This window comes from Macaca mulatta, chromosome 11, assembly GCF_049350105.2.
Source record: "Macaca mulatta isolate MMU2019108-1 chromosome 11, T2T-MMU8v2.0, whole genome shotgun sequence".
Lineage (NCBI taxonomy): Eukaryota > Metazoa > Chordata > Mammalia > Primates > Cercopithecidae > Macaca > Macaca mulatta.
In genome coordinates this window covers 62,091,839-62,110,640 of record NC_133416.1, presented here as the reverse complement: position 1 = coordinate 62,110,640, position 18,802 = coordinate 62,091,839, and positions in this window count along the sequence as shown.

Sequence of the window (18,802 nt, the reverse complement as noted above, 5' to 3'; positions counted from 1 at the left end):
AGCATGCTAAAAAGGCACTCCTAACAGCACCATGACAGTTTACAAATGCCATGGCAATGTCAGGAAGTTGCCCTATGTGGCCTAAAATGGGGAGGAACCATCAGTTCCAGGAATTGCCTACCCCTTTACTGGAAAACTTATAAATAATCCACCCCTTGCTTAGCACATAATCAAGAAACAACAATAAAAATAACCAAACAGCTTTGTCTATGGAGTAACCACCCTTTTATTTTTTTTACTTTCTTAATAAACTTGCTTTCACTCTACTCTGTGGACTCACCCCTAATTTTTCTTGTATGAGATCTGAGAACCCTCTCTTGGGGTCTAGATCAGGACCTCTTTCCACTAACATAAAGATTGACAACCAGCTATTCTTAACTTCTCTTTGCAATTAGAGTACTCAGTAATCATATAAATTGTGTGAGCCCTTCTATAGATAAGTCATAACCTTATTAACGCTTATTGGCTTCATTGGGGAAGTTACCCTTTGTAAAGATGCTCAAAAGCCAGGAATATCAGCTATTTGCCTCAGCTAAAATCTGGCAATAATGAGACAGCCAGGTGGGAAGGGCTCCCTGGCAAAACTCCAGCTGGCCTGCACACTGGGAGGAGTGCACTCTGGGGTAGAGCCACAGAAGTTCATGCCATTTGCAGTGGGGAGGAGCCTGGCCTCTCCTCTTCCTGGGTGGAACCTGGGATTCAATCTGCAAGACAGAAAGCACACTCTCTCACTTCACCAAGAGTCTCTGTTTTTCCTTTTTTCCCCCCCTTTTCACCCAATAAAACCTTTACACACCCTTCAAATTGCCTGCGAGCCTAAATCTGGATCAATATTCTACTTCTGAGCAATTATCCTGCAAGTCCTGCTAGGTGATAGGAATAAATAGAATGCCCATCACTCAGAGGTTTCCTTTTGGAAAAGTAAGACCAAGGGATCTAACCAAAGCCGAGCACCACACACCCAAACCCTAGCAAGCATTTCTATAGCTACCAGTTATCTGGGTGTGTTATAAGACATCCTTTCCTCTTTCTTGTTGGAGGAGGACTCAGTCCCACTGTTTCACTTTAGCATTTGGCTTATGATAGGGAGTCCATGCAAGCCCCCCGAAAAATATTTTTGTCCCAAACTCAATTCCAAGTTTTGAGTCAAAGCCCTAGGAAGGAAAACTGAATCTGAGGGATCCAAAGGCAGATGATAACGGAAGTTAAAAGGCACAATGCAGGTGAGCATTGTGGATTCCTGGTGATTAAGCCAAGCTTCCTGTTTAGTGAATAAAGGTCACATTAGTGTCTATGGCATAAATGAAGTCTAGGAAACCCAAAGCTACTGACAGTAAGTGGGAAAGAGACATAGGTGACAGCACATTTTCCTATTCTCTAGGCCATTTCTTCTTCATGGGTGCAAGCCACCTTAACACCCATGGCAGTGCCTGCCAAGGTCACCAGGAGTTGAGGATGCAAAGATGGAAGTGGGAAGGAAGAAGGCCTTCCTTCTTAGATGAGTAGTCATTCATTTTGTCTGTACCCCTCTCGAATGCATCCTGAACTCCTGGGACTCTCTTAAAAAGCACCTTTTTTCCTTGCTCCTTCGTTGTTCTGTCTTCACTGATAATTGTGTCTCCGTACTGTGGGACACTCCCCTCAGATGCATCCTCCAAACTGGAAAGAGTTGATTTCCCAAACCCTAAACTGGTTGGCTTAGGATTGGGCTCAGTGGAAGGGAACCCAAAAGCCTGACATGCCCACATAAGGGTAAAGTTTTTACCACTCGGGCTTTCGACCTCTCTCTCCTCTTGCCGTTTTGGATGCCCACATGAGAGGACCCAAAATAATTTCCAACAGCCTGGGATTCCTTTGGGAGAAACAGAAAAGTCACTACAAACTCCTTTTTAAGAGGAACCTCTGTTTTCCTCATGGAACCCTCAGAGTTGTAAGCAGAGAGATTCTTAAATCTAAAACTTCTCTTTATTGTCATAAGTCATACCTCCATTTAAAGTGCTTTTCCTGGCTTTCTTAACTAAAATTTACTTACACCATTTCTTTTTCTATTTCCTTGGTTTGAGCATATAATGATCTTTCAGGCCCAACTTCTTAGCTCTGTACTTTGAGATGTAAATTCTCTATCTGATTTCACCCAAATTTGCTTTAGAATGCAAATTTACAGCTGCCTAGCTGACAATTGCCTAGAGCAATGAGACAGGCTCTCACAAAAATTGCAAGTCTACAATGGGGCAGAGAAATTTTGAAAACTGTCAAAATAATAATGTTATAAATCTATAAGATCCACTTCGGTCTGCCACTGTATGTCTATGTATTTATACATGTCAGGTGTATATAATGTTTTACTACTGAAATATATAAAACAGCTCTAATTGGCTTAAAGAAAAGAGTACTTAAATCAACTATTTTATCAGAAAAATTAAAACTTTAACTCAAATACATTTCAGTTTACATGACTTTAGTCATCTTTGGTAAAGATAATTTTTTAAATCTTTGGTAAAATAAGATAGAAACATCTTCAAATTAATTTAGCAGATCAGATACTATCTCTGCTAAATATTTTAAGATATAAAAATTTGCTTACAGATCTATTTAATGTGCATACACACCAGGGAATTTCAAGGGAGTGATTATCCAAAAACCCAATGAGGTCCAGATGCTTACACACCCTTCTTCATAGAAGAAGGTGAGATGGGGAGTGGGTATAGGAGTACTTGATTTCCAGGAAAATACGCTCTAGGGGAGGTGGCAGGAAGGGGAAGGGTAGAATTTCACAGTAAGCAAAAGTTGTTTCATTATGTAGATAAACTTTCCCAAGGAACCCCTCTGAGCTACCTTCAGAAGAATAAATGAAAAGCCTGTCTGGATGTGATGAATCCCAGTCTTTTCTCTTCTCTAACAGTCAATATTTCCTGGTTATTTGATGAGATTACCAGGGGGCAAATCTTAAAACAATTTTATTTCTTTTGTAAAGAAGCTCCCCTAGTCAGAATAGGAAGTTTCTCAGTACTTGGAAAAAAAAGATCAGAAAGGCAGGGGAAATTCAGAGAGATACCTTGGTTCTGAGGGGTTTTATTTCCTTTAATTCAAGCACTCGGCATGCCAAAACACCATATTTTGGAACATTATCTTCTAAGCCCCAAAATGGCACGCTACAGTACACAAATTTTGAAATAGTTGAAGCCATTCATTATGTCTCATATGGCCAACTTGTTTGCTATGTCCAAAAATTTCTTCATAGAAACTACAACTATAGCTCATAATTGTCAGGCCTCTGAGCACAAACCAAGCCATCACATCCCCTGTGACTTGCACATAAACACCCAGATGGCCTGAAGTAACTGAAGAATCACAAAAGAAGTGAAAATGCCCTGCCCCTGCCTTAACTGATGACATTTCACCACAAAAGAAGTGAAAATGGCCAGTCCTTGCCTTAAGTGATGACATTCCACCACAAAAGAAGTGAAAATGGATGGTCCTTGCCTTAAGTGATGACATTACCTTGTGAAATTCCCTTTCCTGGCTCATCCTGGCTCAAAAAGCTCCCCCATTGAGTGCCTTGTGACCTCCACTCCTGCCCACCAGAGAACAACCCCCCTTTGACTATAATTTTCCTTTACCTACCCAAATCCTGTAAAACAGCCCCACCCTTATCTCCCTTCACTGACTCTCTTTTCGGACTCAGCCCGCCTGCACCCAGGTGATTAAAAAGCTTTATTGCTCACACAAAGTCTGTTTGGTGGTCTCTTCACACGGATGTGCATGACATTTTGGTGCTGTGGCGCGAATCGGGGTACCTCCTTTGGGAGATCAATCCCCTGTCCTCCTGCTCTTTGCTCGGTGAGAAAGATCCACCTATGACCCCTGGTCCTCAGACCAACCAGCCCAAGAAACATCTCACCAATTTTAAATTGGGTAAGTGGCCCCTCTTTTTACTTTCTTCTCCAACCTCTCTCACTGTCCCTCAACCTCTTTCTCCTTTCAATCTTGATGCCACACTTCACTCTTTCCCTTATCTTAATTTCAGTTCCTTTCCTTTTCTGATAGAGACAAAGAAGACGCGTTTTATCCGTGGACCCAGAACTCCGGCGCCGGTCACAGACTCAGGAAAGCAGCCTTCCCTTGGTGATTAATCATTGCAGGAATGCCTCTCTGATTACTCACCCACATTTCAGAGGTGTCTGACCATGCAGGGATGCCTGCCTTGGTCCTTCACCCTTAGCAGCAAGTCCCACTTTTCTGTGGGAGGGTCAAGAACCCCGACCCCTTCTCTCCCTGTCTCTACCCCTTCTTTGCTTTTCTGGGGGGCAAGAACCTCCCGACCCCTTATTTCCACACCCCAACCTCTTTTTGTTTTGTTTTGTTTTGTTTTTTGTTTTTTGAGACGGAGTCTCGCTCTGTCGCCCAGGCTGGAGTGCAGTGGCGCGATCTTGGCTCACTGCAAGCTCCGCCTCCTGGGTTTACGCCATTCTGCTGCCTCAACCTCCTGAGTAGCTGGGACTACAGGCGCCCGCCACCGCGCCCGGCTAATTTTTTGTATTTTTAGTAGAGACGGGGTTTCACCGTGGTCTCGATCTCCTGACCTTGTGATCCGCCCGCCTCGGCCTCCCAAAGTGCTGGGATTACAGGCGTGAGCCACCGCGCCCGGCCCCAACCTCTTATCTCTGTGTCCCAACCACTTATTTCTGTGCCCTGACCTCTTATCTCTGCACCCCGACCCCTTGTTTCCGTGCCCTGACCCCTTTCCAGCTTTTCTGGAGGGTAAGAACCCCGAACCCCTTCTCTCCATGTCTCTACTCTCTCTTTTCCCTAGGCTTGCCTCCTTCACTATGGGCAACCTTCCATCCTCCATTCCTCCTTCTTCTCCCTTAGCCTGTGTTCTCAAGAACTTAAAACTCTTCAACTCACACTTGACCTAAAACCTAAATGCCTTATCTTCTGCAACACCACTTGGCCCCAGTACAAACTTCACAATGGCTCTAAATGACCAGAAAATAGCACTTTTGATTTTTTCATCCTACGAGATCTAAATAATTCTTGTAAAATGGGCAAACGGTCTGAGGTGCCTAATGTCCAGGCATTCTTTTACACATCGGTCCCTCCTTAGTCTCTGTTCCCAATGCAACTCATCCCAAATCTTCCTTCTTTCCCTCCCACCTGTCCCTTCAGTCCCAACCCCAAGCATCACTAAGTCTTTCTAATTTTCCTTTTCTCCCCTTAAAATTCCCCAATTTTACCTATCCTAAAACCAGACAAGGCTTACAAGTTAGTTCAAGATCTGCACCTTATCATCCAAATTGTTTTGCCTGTCCACCCCGTAGTTCCAAACCCATATACTCTCCTATCCTCAATACCTCCCTCTACAACCCATTATTCTGTTCTGGATCTCAAACATACTTTCTTTACTATTCTTTCACACTCTTCATCCTAGCCTCTCTTTGCTTTCACTTGGACTGAACCTGATACCCATCAGGCTCAGGAAATTACCTCGGCTGTACTGCCACAAGGCTTCACAGACAGCCCCCATTACTTCAGTCAAACCCAAATTTCTTCCTCATCTGTTACCTGTCTTGGTATAATTTTCATAAAAACACACGTGCTCTCCCTGCTGATCATGTCTGGCTAATCTCCCAAATCCCAATTCTTTCTACAAAACAACAACTCCTTTCCTTCCTAGGCATGGTTAATGCAGTCAGAATTCTTACACAAGAGCCAGGACCACGTCCTGTAGACTTTCTGTCCAAACAACTTGACCTTACTGTTTTAGCCTAGCCCTCATGTCTGTGTGCAGTGGCTGCCACTGCTTTAATACTGTTAGAGGCCCTAAAAATCACAAAATATGCTCAACTCACTCTCTACAGCTCTTATAACTTCCAAAATCTATTTGCTTCCCCCCATCATCACTCAAGACAATGCCTATGGTGATAAGTTAGCTAAAAAAGCAGCCATCAAAAGGCATCAGATACCATCACTCAAGACAATGCTTATGCTGATAAGTTAGCTAAAAAAGCAGCTAGTGTTCCAACTTCTATCCCTCATGGCAGTTTTCCTCCTTCACATCGGTCACTCCCACCTTCTCCCCCACTGAAATTTCCACCTATCAATCTCTTCCCACACAAGGCAAATGGTTCTTAGACCAAGGAAAATATCTCCTTCCAACCTCACAGGCCCATTCTATTCCTTTGTCATTTCATAACCTTTTCCATCTAGGTTACGAACCACTAGCCTATCTCTTAGAACCTCTCATTTTCTTTCCATCCTAGAAATCTATCCTCAGAGAAATCACTTCTCAGTGTTCCATCTGCTAATCTACTACTCCTCAGGAATTTCTCAGGCCCCCTCCCTTCCCTGCACATCAAGCTTGGGGATTTCCCCCTCCCAGGATGGGCACATTAACTTTACTCACATGCCCCGAGTCAGAAAAATAAATACCTCTTAGTCTGGGTAGACACTTTCACTGGATGGGTAGACGTCTTTCCCACAGGGTCTGAGAAGGCCACTGCAGTCATTCCTTCCCTTCTGTCAGACATGATTGCTCAGTTTGTCCTTCCTGCCTCTATACAGTCTGATATCAAACCAGCCTTTATTAGTCAAATCACCCAAGCAGTTTTTTAGGCTATTGGTATTCAGTGAAACCTTTATATCCTTTACCGTCCTCAATCTTCAGGAAAGGTAGAAGGGACTAATGGTCTTTTAAAAACACACCAAGTTCAGTCACCAACTTAAAAAGGACTAGACAATATTTTTACCACTTTCCCTTCTCAGAATTCAGGCATGTCCTTGGAAAGGTACAGGTTACAGCTCATTTGAGCTCCTGTGTGGACATCCCTTTTTATTAGGTCCCAGTCTCATTCCAGACACCAGACCAACTTGAACTGCACCCCAAAAACTTAGATAAAGCCCAAAAACTCACCAATCAAGCAAGTAATTATGCTGAACCCCTTAGGCTTTCTCTAATTAGATGTCCTAGGTCCTCCCAATTCTTAGTCCTTCAATACCTGCTTTTTCTCCTTCTCTTATTCAGACCTTGTGTCTTCCGTTTAGCTTTTTGATTCATACAAAACTGCATCCAGGCCATCACCAATCATTCTATATGACAAATGTTTCTTCTAACGACCCCACCATATCACCCCTTACCACAAAATCTTTCTTCAGCTTGATCTCTCCCACTCTAGGTTCTCACGCCACCCCTAATCCCACTTGAAGCAGCCCTGAGAAACATCGCCCATTCTCTCTCCATACCACCTTGCAAAAAAGTTTGCTGCCCCAACACTTCAACACTATTTTGTTTTATTTTTCTTATTAATATAAGAAAGCAGGAATGTCAGGCTTCTGAGCCCAAGCCAAGCCATCACATCCCCTGTGACTTGTACATATACACCCAGATGGCCTGAAGTAACTGAAGAATCACAAAAGAAGTGAAAATGCCCTGCCCCTGCCTTAACTGATGACATTCCGCCACAAAAGAAGTGAAAATGGCCGGTCCTTAATTTAAGTGATGACATTACCTTGTGAAATTCCCTTTCTTGGCTCATCCTGACTCAAAAATCTCCCCCATTGAGCACCTTGTGAGGCCCACTCCTGCCTACCAGAGAACAACCCCCCAACCCCCCTCTGACTGTAGTTTTCCTTTACCTACCCAAATCCTGTAAAACGGCCCCACCCTTATCTCCCTTCACTGACTCTTTTTGGACTCAGCCCGCCTGTACCCAGGTGATTAAAAAGCCTTATTGCTCACACAAAATCTGTTTGGTGGGCTCTTCACATGGACGCACATGACAATAATTATGTCTCTGAATTATATTGGAGCTGCAAATTTGGTTAGATTTTATGCCTTCTTAGGCCAATGCTAATACACTGAGAATAACAAGTAAGAACAGGTTAGTGATGTAAAATTGGTATGAATCACATCCCTGCCCCTTCCCACTTTGCACATTTGAAAGGATATTGATGGAGGCCAGATCCTCAACCTTAGAAAGGAGCTTCATTTCCCATAAGGAAGCTTTTACTCAAATTACATGTTATTATTTATGTGTCGGGTAAAGCTTTCATTATATCAAACACATAGTAAGGTAAAACTATGCCTATAAATTGGTGAGAAAAAAGGGCAACAACCTACATGGACAAACTAGGCAAAGGATATAAATGAAGTTGACTAACATTTATGTATTTTTTACAAAGTCATAGACTAACATTAACACACCTAATATCTTCTTTATTTTTATGAATAAAAATTCCTAGTCCATGTTTCTGTATGACCTTGCTAACATGCCCAAGGACATTTAAGCATTTTACATGTTGCAATAATACAGATAGCATGCAAGAGTCATACTTGGTGTTATGGTACCTGTATTAGTCCATTTTCATGTTGCTGATAAAGACATACCCAGGCTGGGCAGTTTACAAAAGAAAGAGTTTTAATGGTCCCACAGCTGCGCGTGGCTTGGGAGGCCTCACAATCATAGTGGAAGGTGAAAGGCACATCTCACATGGCAGCAGACAAAATAAGAGAGTTTATGCAGGGAATCTCCCCTTTATAAAATCATCAGATCTCATGAGACTTATACACTATCACAAGAATAGCACAGGAAAGACCCGCCCCCATGATTCAAGTACCTCCCACTTGGAAGTATTAATAAGTAATAAGGTCCCTCCCACAACACGTGGAAATTATTGGAGCTATACTTCAAGATGAGATTTGTGTGGGGACAAAGTCAAACCATATCATTTCACCCTTGGCCTCTCACAAATCTCACGTCCTCACATTTCAAAACCAATTATGCCTTCCCAACAGTCCCCCAAAGTCTTAACTCATTTCAACATTAACTCAAAAGTCCAGAATCCAAAGTCTCACCTGAGTCAAGGCAAGTCCCTTCCACCTATGAGCCAGTAAAATCAAAAGCAAGTTAGTTACCTCCTAGATAAAATGGGGGTATAGGCATTGGATAAATACACCTATTCCAAATGGGGATAAATTGGCCAAAATGAAAGGGCTAAAGGCCCCATGCAAGTCCAAAATCCAGCAGGGCAGTCAAATCTTAAAGCTCCAAAATGAACTCCTTTGACTCCATGTCTTACATCCAGGTCACGCTGATGCAATGGGTGAGTTCCCATGGTCTTGGGAAACTCCACCCCTGTGGCTTTGCAGCACACAATCTCCCTTCCAGCTGCTTTCATGGACTGGCATTGAGGATCTGCAGCCTTTCCAGGCACACAGTACAAGCTGTCAGTGGATCTACTATTCTGGGGTCTGGAGGATGGTGGCCATCTTCTTACAGCTCCCGTAGGTAGCACCCCAGTGGGAACTCTATGTGGGGGTGCCAACCCCACATTTTCATTTTGCACTGCCTTAGCAGAGGTTCTCCATGAGCACCCTGCCCCTGCAGCAAACTTCTGCCTGGACATCCAGGGATTCCCATACTTCCTCTGAAATCCAGGTGGAGGTTCCCAGACTTCCATTCTTAACTTCTGTGCACCCACAGGCTCAATACCACATGGAAGCTGACAAGGCTTGGGGCTTGCACCTTCTGAAGTCATGGCCCAAGCTGTACCTTGGCCCCTTTTAGTCATGGCTGGAGTGGCTGGGACCCAGGGCACCAAGCCCCTAGGCTGCACACAGCAGAGGGACCCTGGACCTGGCTCACAAAACCAATTTTACTTCCTAGGCCTCCAGCCTGTGCTGGGAGAGACTGATGCAAAGGTCTCTAACATGCTTTGGAGACAATTTCCCCATTGTCTTAGTGATTAACATTCAGCTCCTTGTTACTTATGCGAATTTCTGCAGCTGGCTTGAATTTCTCCTCTGAAAATGAGATTTTCTTTTCTATTGCATTGTCAGGCTGCAAATTTTCCAAACCTTCATGCTCTGCTTGTCTTTTAAAACTGCTTGCCTTTAACAGCACCCAAGTCACATCTTGAATGCTTTGCTGCTTAGAAATTTCTTCTGCCGGATGCCCTAAATCATCTCTCTCACGTTCAAAGTTCCGCAAATCTCTAGGACAGGGGCAAAAGGCTGCCAGTCTCTTTGCTAAAATATAACAAGAGTCACTTTTGCTCCAATTCCCAACAAGTTCCTCATTTCCATCGGAGACCACCTCAGCATGGATTTCATTGTTCATATCATTATCAGCATTTTGGTCAAAGTCATTCAACAAGTCTCTAAGGAGTTCCAACCTCTCACATTTTCCTGTATTCTTCTGAGCCCTCCAAACTGTTTCAAACTCTGCGTGTTACCCAGTTCCATCATCACTTCCACATGTTTGGGTATCTTTTCAGCAGTGCCCCACTCTACTGGTACCAATTTATTGTATTAGTCCATTTTCATGCTGCTGATAAAGACATAATGAGACTGGGCAATTTACAAAATAAAGAGGTTTAATAAACTCGCAGGTCCACATGGCTAGGGAGGCCTCGCATTCATGGCAGAAGGTGAAAGGCATGTCTCATGTGGTGGCAGACAAGAGAAGAGAACTTGTACAGGGAAACTCCCCTTTATAAAACCATCAGGTCTCATGAGGCTTATTCACTATCACAAGAATAGGATGGGAAAGACCTGCCCCCAGGATTCAATTACCTCCCACCAGGTCCCTCCCACAACATATGGGAATTGTGGGAGCTACAATTCAAGATGAGACTTGTGTGGGGACACAGTCAAACCATATAAGTACCTAAATTAAGCTTACAGAATAGAGAAAGAACAATATATTTTGAAAGGGAAATAAATCTCAGGACCCCCAAATCACTAAGCCGAGGGAAAAGTCAAGTTGGTAACTACATCAGGCAAACTTGCCTCCCATTTTATTTCTAAATAAGATAGCTACAAAGATAAAATGCTACATACCTCCCTCACAATTTGCCAGCAAGATAATTCCTTGTGGACAAAGGACAGAAAAAACTCAAAGTCATCCTTCTGAGGCTTGCCTGATACAAATGCACATCTGACTGCTTCCCCTGCCCTACTGTTTATGTAAAAATGCAGATTCACTGAGGCAGACTAAATTGTGTATTCAGTGGAAGGCTGATCAAGGACTCAAATGAATGCAACCTTTTTTCTCTTATCTACTTCTGAATTAGAAACCCCCCCCCCCCGCCACTTCAAGTTGTCTCACCCTTCCAGACTGAACCAATGTACATCTTATACATATTGATAGATGTCTCATGCCTCCCTAAATGTATACAATCAAGCTGTATCACAACCACCTTGGGCACATGTCATCAAGACCTCCTGAGGCTGTGTCACGGGCATGCCGTAATCTTGTCAAAATAAACTTTCTAAATTGACTGAGACATGTCTCAGATATTTTGGGTTCACAATATGAAAAGTATGATTTGGGGAAAGCTGAATTTCAGACTTCTCTAAGTCACTGAACTGGAGATTTTGCAATCTCATGCCCATCCAACTCCCACAGCATCACTACCAGTCATTGAAAGAAACACCACTAATATATGTATAACAAGTGTGTGCATGTGTGTGTGTCACTTTTTCAAATTCTGCTACAAAGTTGCCTACATTGTTTATGTCAATAATTCCAAGCCCATTTGTTTAGATATTCCTACTAATGTTAACCAGAAATCCCCACATTGAAGTTGAAGCCTTATTGTTATGGCACAGAATTATTTATAATACAGTCAGCCCCCCATATTCATGAGTTCTGCATCTTCATATTCAACTAACATGGATTGAGAGTATTTGATCGATAAAAAATGGATGATTTGTACTGAACATGTATAGACTTTTTAAGACAATGAGGTAAAACAACAATTTACATAGAATTTACATTGTATTAGGTACGTAAACAATCTAGAGATGATTTAAAGTATATGGGAGGTTGTGCATAGGTTATATGCAAATACAGTCAGCCATCCTGATCTACAGGTACCATATTCATAGACTCAACAAAACATGGATGGAAAACACACTATTTATGGGACGTGAAACCCATAAATACATAGGGCTGTCTTTTTCTATTCACGGGGGCCACAGGGCTACTGTAGGACTTGAGCATCCATGGATTTCGGTATCTGTGGGGGTCCTGGAACGAATCCCTGATGGATACTGAGGGACAACTGTAATAGTCAAAAATTGAAAAATTATTAAATAGAAAATATAAGACATAATTACCAGCCAATCTTGGATGATTTACTTTACTTCAGATATGAAAAATGTGCCCTGAGAAAAGGAACTACAAAATGCAGCTATCGCTCTCTTACATAGCTACATTTTTCTGGTTAAGGGGCCTGATCGCTCGTAAGCAAAAGAGGTGTGTGTGTGCGTGTGTGTGTGTGCATGCACACCTGTCTGTGTGTGTGTGTAAATCTTAAACTAGTCTTCATGACAACAGAAGACAGCTTAGTAGGTGAATATTGTTAAAACAAACTAAATGTGGCCTGAGAAAGACTCCATACTTCTATATTTGAGTCCTTATGCATAAACTGCAACCTAATTTAATAGGTAGACAAGATTGAAAACCTAACTCAAGAATATGCACCTGTAACAATCACTGCGTCTTGGCCAATCTCAGCAGCCATGCCTCAACTAGTTATATACACTGCTGAGTGTTCAAACTGTTTTTCAAACAAGGCAAATGCCAAGCTGTAACTAATCCAGCTGTTTTTGTGCCTCACTTCCGATTTCTGTATGTCACTTTACTTTTTTTGTCTATAAATTTGTTCTGACCATGAGGCACCCCTGGAGTCTCTCTGAATCTGCTGTGATTCTGGGGGCTACCTGATTCGTGAATCATTAATGACTTCATTAAACTCTTTTACATTTTGGCTGAAGTTTTTCTAACAATTTCTATCTATCTTTTTAACTTTCTATCACCTACCTTGCTACTTATCTGTCTATGGAACTATGAAGGGTAGTCTTGATTAAACATAAATGTTAAAAAATTAAAAATGAATACAGGAATGATATATTGGTATGAATTATTTGACACAGGGGAAAAAAGTAAATTAACTAGAGAAGAGGAAGAACAGAACAAAATCAGAGAATGGGTTATTAAAAATAATCTAAAATAGAAAACTGCAAAGGTGTAGTCAAAGAAATCGGAAGAAAATAATTGATCAAGGACTTTCAAGAAATAGTCAATAGTATTACATAAAGCAGATAAGTCAACTAAGATAGTGTCACAGGATTGAAAACTACATTAGCACAAGGTAAGAAACGAATGGAAAATGGAAGAAAAGAAGATAGCAAACGTAGAGTGTTCTGGAATAAAGAAAGGTTGAAAAGGAAAAAGAACAGTGATGGGTAAAAGACTGGATAATTTCTTTTCAAAGATTTAACTTCTAGATCCCATTTTTCTTTTGTTTTGTTTATTTTAATGATTAATAAAAGAAGATTTACAGTGAATTACATAATGTGTTAAAAGTCAGGAATAACAAGAAATATAGACTTTAAGAAAGAGAAGTGGAAGGGGATAATTTAGAAGATATTGAAGAGAAGGGAATCTGGAGGATAAGATAACTTAATCTTGGAAAAGGGGAATATTCTAACTTATATGGAACAGGTTATAAGAAGCTAAAAGTTTGAATTCAAATAATTTTTGATAGAAAATCTTAGAAATATATCTGAAGATTAGCTAAGAAATGAGACTTCTTAAGATAATTCTTTGGTTTAGACATCTTGGCCTCAATTCCATTTAAATGCCTAAGGTGCTTTGAAGTCAATGTCCTTGTCATTGAGCCTCAAGCTGTGTTGTGTGTTTTAGTTTTATTGTCCTTGTATCAAATCACTAAACCTTAATATGAAAAGCAGGTCCTATTAGATCATGCCTGATGTAAAAGGACCATCGACTAATATCCAAGCACTTAGTGTATTACCTACTTGAGCCTTCTGTATTTCACAGATTTGTTCCATTTACCTTCCTTGTTCTTCCTGTGATGGTGGGTGTGTCCAGCCTCATAGTTCCAGTTGTAAGTCTATGGGAATAAAGATTGAGGAACTCTTTAGAAGCTAGTTAAAAGCGGCTTCACCCTGGATCTAAAGATACTTCAAGTTTTGATACTGAGAAATTTTATTCTTTCTTAACCACTATATGTCCATGGAAAGAAGACTGTCACATCAGTAAAAAATTATTTTTTAGTAGAATTAAAGTTTTATCTTAGTTTTTTAGGAATACTCATATTACTCCTGTTCCTTTTATCTATCATTAGTTTATGTAATTTGAATCTAACCGAGTTGGTAGGAAATTAGCTGGTCAACTATTTAGTAGGAGTATCAGTAATTTCTTAATTTATCTTATTTATTTTCCAGAGGACACGACCATCATTTCTTCTGAAGACACAACTACAATTAGTAAGTTTCTGAGCTTATGCTTGGTAATCACACTTTCAGAGGAGGTAACATTGTAGTAATATTCTTTTCATAGTGTCAGTATATTCCTGAGGCCTATGAGTTGTCATGGAGACACAGGGGAGTTTAAAGAGACTGACAGGGATATATGATAAGAATACTTTTGCCGGGCGCGGTAGCTCACGCCTGTAATCCCAGTACTTTGGGAGGCCGAGACGGGCGGATCACGAGGTCAGGAGATCGAGACCATCCTGGCTGACACGGTGAAACCCCGTCTCTACTAAAAAATACAAAAAACTAGCCCAGCGAGGTGGCGGGCGCCTGTAGTCCCAGCTACTCGGGAGGCTGAGGCAGGAGAATGGCGTGAACCCCGGGAGGCGGAGCTTGCAGTGAGCCGAGATCCGGCCACTGCACTCCAGCCTGGGCGACAGAACAAGACTCCGTCTAAAACAAAAAAAAATACTTTTAAATGACCACAAATTCATTCTATTTCAATACTGTTCAATGGTAGAGTATTAAAATACAGACAAAAATATAGGTTACTTAAGTGATGCATTTTATTTAGAAATCTGGAAGGACATTTTGTAGCATTGCAAGATTAATGATTCCTTGGTTATTTGGCTATAAAGAACAAAGTTGTTATTTTTAGCACAGGTATCAGATTAAGGAAAGTATCAGTAGATAAAGTTGAAAATGTCTGTATCATGGTTTTGACACAAATAAACCAACAAACTGAAGTACCACATATCATGCCCAGGCCCAGAGGACTGCTGCATTTGTACTAAAAAGTAAATTGTGTATTGCTTTCAATGAACTTAATGATCTCCTCCCTAATTCTTAGTGAAGAAAATACTCATTGAGGAATGCCAGAAGACGTCATAACCATTCGCTTCTTTGAGGGTCTTAGTTATAAATGAGAAGAAAAGGATAGATTATGTTTAAGAGAAGAATGACAAAAATCATTTCTGGTGTATAGGAGATTGATCCACGGATATTGGGGACTGCTATCTGGTTTGAGAATATGGAAGAAGTCATGCTTCATTTGGAACTGAGAAAATATAATCCATTAATTAGTTATCATGTTTTCCAGTGTCAAAATAACAGTGATAACCAATTTCTCTTCATTCTTGCTTTTATTCTATGTCTCATAAAAGAAAAAAAAATTCCCTTCATTGCACAGGAGAAAAGAGAATTGAGCTTGTTTACCATATTGTGCAGATAGGTGAGGTAAGAATAAGAAACCAAGCCAACCTGTTCACTCCCATAATTTCTCTTGTATGAATCCATTTTCTCCACAATGGGGGTTGCTAGGAAAGAGTTTATGCTCATTTTTAATCCTTCTTATGGCCTTTCATTTTATTTTGTTACATTCATATATGTAGTTATTTATTCAATGTGTATGATTCCAAAAGAATACTGTTCAGCATTTGGAAGAGAAAGAACCTATCATCTTATTCAGTACCAACACAGTCCTGTCACATAGAAAGAATGTACTAACTACTCAAAGAAATACCCAAAATAAATAGCCAGAATAACCAGGACTTAGTTTTGGAACTTTTCTGGACCTCTCTTTTTACTAGGATGCTTCCAGTTTGGGGATCACAGGGATATACTAGGTTAGTGCAAAAGTTAATGTGGTTTTGCCATTAAAACTAATGCCAACTTTTGCACTAACCTAATAGATAAAGCTTGGCATTTCAGTTCTCAATAGATTTAAGATGGCAGCTGTCTCATCTCAACACCTTTATCTTTCCTTTTAGCCAGGACAGCAACCCACTGCTGTCACTTCAGCCAGAGCCCCTCACATTGTCACTGAAAGTGAGTAGCATTGAAGATTTATGTCTATTTGAGTCACCTAAGCTGCCCAGCCTCCCTTTGATTGTAGGAAGTTACTGCTTGGCTTCTTTCCACTTGAATGTTTCATGTTAATGATACGGCAGGTTTAGGAGAGATTGTAGAAATGTTAATGGGAAGAGAACAGAAAGATAGATGGACAAGTGATCTGAGCAGAGGCAGCTTCTTTCATTTTGACTGTGGCTTTGAATACTAAGCACCAATTTAAAACATATGCTGAGCCTCCAGAGTTTTGCTCTCCAAAAAGAAGGGTTTATGGGGCAGATGTGAAACTAGAATATATCCAAAAAATTGTGTTAGAGGCAGAGTGCAAATTATTTGTGGTTTGGGGCAACTAGCTTTCTTTTTTCTACTGATGAATTCTATCAAACTATTTTTTTCTTTGTAGAACTGAATTTTTTTATTTATTTGTATTCCAGTTGATAAATAACATGTAGTTTATCATGTACATGATGTTTTGATGTACATATTCATTGTGCAATGGTTAAATCTAGCTAATTAACAGATGCGTTATCTTACATAGCTATCATTTTTGTGGTGAGAGCAAACAACCTCCATTCTCTACATTTTTCAAGAATACCATGTATCATCATTAACTATTGTCACCTTGCTCTACAATTGATCTCTTGAAATGTATCCTCCTAACTATAATTGTGTATTATTTGATGACTATCTCACCATGCCCGCTCTGCCCAACCACTTCAGCCTCTGATAACCATCCTTATACTGTATACTTCTATGAGATCAACAGTTTTAAATTCACATATGAGTGAGATTATGCAATATTTGTGTTTCTGTGCCTGGTTTAATTCACTTAACATAATGTTCTCCAGGTTCACCCATGTCGTTGCAAATGACAGGATTTTACATTTTCTATGGATGAATAGTATTCCATTGTATGTGTGAATATATGTGTGTATATATTTATGTACAATATATATCATATACATCACACTTTCTTTATTCATTCACCCATTGGTGGACACAGGTTGATTTCATATTTTGGCTGTTGTGACTAGTAATAAACAGGTGAGTGCATGTATCCCTTTGAGATATTATTTCATTTCCTTTGACTGTACACCCAGTAGTGGGATTACTAGATCAGATGGTATTCCTATTTTTAATTTTTTAAGACTCCTCTACTGTTTTCCATAATGGTGGCACTAATTAACACTCCCAACAGTAGTGTGTAATGTTTTCCTTTTCTCCACTCCTTGCTAACACTTGTTATTTTTTTTTTTTTTTTGTCTTTTTGATAATAACCATTCTAACTGGAGTGAGGTGATATTTCACTGTGGTTTTAGTTTGCATTTCCCTAGTGTTTAGTGGTGTTGAGCATTTTTTAAAATACCTGTGGACTATTTGTAAAAGTTCTTTTGAAAAATGTCCATTCAGATCTTTCACCCATTTTTAAATTGGGTTCTGTGTTTTCTTCCTATTGAGTTCTTTGAGTTCCTTATATATTTTGGATATTAACCCCTTTTCAGATATATAGCTTGTAAATACTTTCTCCCATTCTGTAGATTGACTCTTCATTCTGTTGGTTTCCTTTGCTTTATAGAAGCTATTTAGTTTGACAAAGTCCCACGTGTTCATTTTTGCTTTTGTTGCCCATGCTTTTGAGGCCTTATCCAAAAACTCCTTGCTCATACCAATATCATGAAGTATTCCCCTAAATTTTTTTCTAGTAGTTTCATAGTTTTCAATCTTATATTTAAGTCTTTAATCCATTTTTAGTTGACTTTTGTACATGGTGAGAGATAAGGGCCTAATTCTATTCTTCTGCATGTGTATATCCAATTATTCCAATACCATTTATTGAAAAGCCTGTCTTTTCCCCAATGTATGTTTTTGGCACTCTTGTCAAAATCAGTTTGCTGTAAATATGTAAATTTATTTCTGAATTCTCTATTCTGTTCCATTGGTCTATGTGTCTGTTTTATACTAGTACCATGCTGTTTGGCTACTATAGCTTATAGGACATTTTAAAATTCAGTAGTGTGATGTCTCCGGCTTTGTTCTTTTTGTTCAAGATTGCTTTGGCTCTTTCGGGTATTTTGTGCTTCCATACAAATTTAAAAATTGTTTTCTATTTCTATGAAAAATGTCATTGCTATTTTGACAAGGATTGCATTGAATCTCTAAATCACTATGGGTAATACAGACATTTGACATTATTTTTTCCAATCCATGAACATGGGATATCTTTCCATTTATTTGTGTCTTCAATTTCCTTCATCAGTGTTTCACAGTTTTCTTTGTAGAGATCTTTCACCTCCTTGATTATATTATTTATACCTGGGTTTTTTGACACTATTATAAATGGGATTGCTTTCTTGATTTCTTTTTTTGGTAGTTCACTATTAACTTATAGAAATACTACTAGTTTGGAGGGCCTGCATATGCTGCACCGGACGGAGCTGCAGCGGCTGCTTTGCCTTCCTTTGCCACCAGTCCTGGCCATCCCTGGGGAGGTCCGTGGACCTCAGCTCCAGGGCCTGAGCGGGAAGCCACACTAGGCCCATGGCCCTGCCCCTGGCTGCATCTTCCTTGCCATCAGGGCCTCAAGCCCCTCTGCGGTCCCCACCTCTTATGAGGTCTTCTGCAAGAGACTCTCCCACACCCTCCTTACCTTCTTTGAGCTGGCCTGAC